The 1,984-nt window shown below is 49.9% G+C and overlaps 1 pseudogene; it reads right to left on the bottom strand.

The window, feature by feature from the left end:
* Positions 1 to 269: 269 nt before the first annotated feature.
* On the bottom strand, positions 270 to 387 carry LOC124724032 (annotated as a pseudogene).
* Positions 388 to 1,984: the final 1,597 nt, after the last annotated feature.

The following is a 1,984-nucleotide window of genomic DNA, read 5'->3' as shown; positions in this document are numbered from 1 at the left end:
ACGCTTTCCTTGCCATTGCCAGCCTACATTTTATGGCCCTTATGAAACTGAAAAACTGAAACTCCTCCCGAACAGGCCATGAAGGTCCAACGGTACTGACCGGCCGCCATGTCATCCTCAGCCTGCAGGCGTCACTTGATGCGGACACGGAGAGGCATGTGGTCAGCACACCGCTCTCCCGGCCGTATGTCAGTTTCCGAGACCGGAGCCGGTACTTCTCAATCAAGTAGCTCCCCTGTTTGCCTCACAAGGGCTGAGTGCACCCCACTTGCCAACAGCGCTGGACCGACCGGATGGTCACCCATCCAAGTGCTAGCCCAGCCCGACAGCGCTTAACTTCGGTGATCTGACGGGAACCGGTGTTACCACTGAGGCAAGGACGCTCCCTCTGGCCCTTATGCAAGCAGTTATTCCGCTTGGCTTTGATAGACCGAGTAACTGGATACCCTCCTGTGATATATTGTACAAAATTCTCCCAAATGGGTGCGGTAGGTCGTCAGTATCCCGGGGTGTAGAAGGACCTCGCCAATAATGCTCCAAAAGTTTTCAAATGGGAAGACATCCAGCGGCCTTGCTAGCCTACGTAGGATTTGGCAAGCACGAATACTCTCGTTGTGTGCGGGCGGGCATTATCTTGCTGAAATGTAAACCCAGGATTGCTTGCCGTGAGGGGCAACAAAACGGAGTGTAGAATGTCGTCGACGTACCGCTGCGCTGTTAGGGTGCCGCGGATGACAACCAGAGGGGTCCTGCTATGAAATGAAATGACGGTGGTCGGTCCGTATGGCGTGCAACAGTCAGGTTGGTACCCCCCAACTGTCCTGGATGTCTTCAGATACGTCTTCGGCCTGGAATCTCATTGACTGGAGTAAAATTGTCTTCATTGAAGAACCCCGCTTCGAATTGAGCCCCGATGACCAACAAAGACGTGTCCGGAGACGCGTTGGACATTGGTGGGACATCAGCTTGACTGTCGCCCACCATACGGCCCGACAACCAGCAGTGGTGGTCTGGGCTGCTATGTCATTTCATAGTAGGACCTAAGCCACCCCGGGCATTCATTTCTATGAAATGAAATGACGGTGGTCGGTCCGTATGGCGTGCAACAGTCAGGTTGGTACCCTACCACTGTCCTGGATGTCTTCAGATACGTCTTCGGCCTGGAATCTCATTGACCGGAGTAAAATTGTCTTCATTGAAGAACCCCGCTTCGAATTGAGCCCCGATGACCAACAAAGACGTGTCTGGAGTCGCGTTGGACATTGGTGGGACATCAGCTTGACTGTCGCCCACCATACGGCCCGACAACCAGCAGTGGTGGTCTGGGCTGCTATGTCATTTCATAGTAGGACCTAAGCCACCCTGGGCATTCATTTCAGCAAAATAGTCCCCATCTACACGCGGCGAGAGTATCTTCTGCTTGTCTTCGTGCTTTCCAAACGCTACCTTGGTCAGTAAAGTCGACGGATCTCTCCCCAATTTGGAAGTTTGAAGCATTTTGGGCAGGGCCTTCCAACCAGTTTGGAATTTTGACGATCTAATGCGTCAGTCGGACAGAATTTTGCACGAGAGCCCTCAGGAAGACATCCAATAACTGTATCAATTACTATCAAGCCGAATAACGGCTTGCTTAAGGGGTGGACACGGACCAACGCGTTAGTGACTTGCTCAATTCGTGAAGCACTTTCTCTTGAACAAATCATACAATTTTTCTAAAATTGGAATCATTTCTTTGTACATATACATCGCATTACCTATTTCCGTCCCATTCGGATAATTCATTCGCAGTGCGTCCCCCTTTTTTTCCCCTTAGAGTTTATAACGTACTGTAATTTTCAGTAAACAAGAAACCTCACAGTGATGTAACTGTAAGCCTTTGCTCATTTTTTAAATGGTTCAAATGGCTCTAAGCACTATGAGATTTAACATCTGAGGTCATCAATCCCCTAGACTTAGAACTACTTAAACCTAACTAACCTAAGGA

Source organism: Schistocerca piceifrons, chromosome X (genome assembly GCF_021461385.2).
Source record: "Schistocerca piceifrons isolate TAMUIC-IGC-003096 chromosome X, iqSchPice1.1, whole genome shotgun sequence".
In the NCBI taxonomy this organism is placed as follows: Eukaryota; Metazoa; Arthropoda; class Insecta; order Orthoptera; family Acrididae; genus Schistocerca; species Schistocerca piceifrons.
Note: the sequence above shows the minus strand (reverse complement) of the source record. Positions and strands in the feature narration are given on the sequence as shown.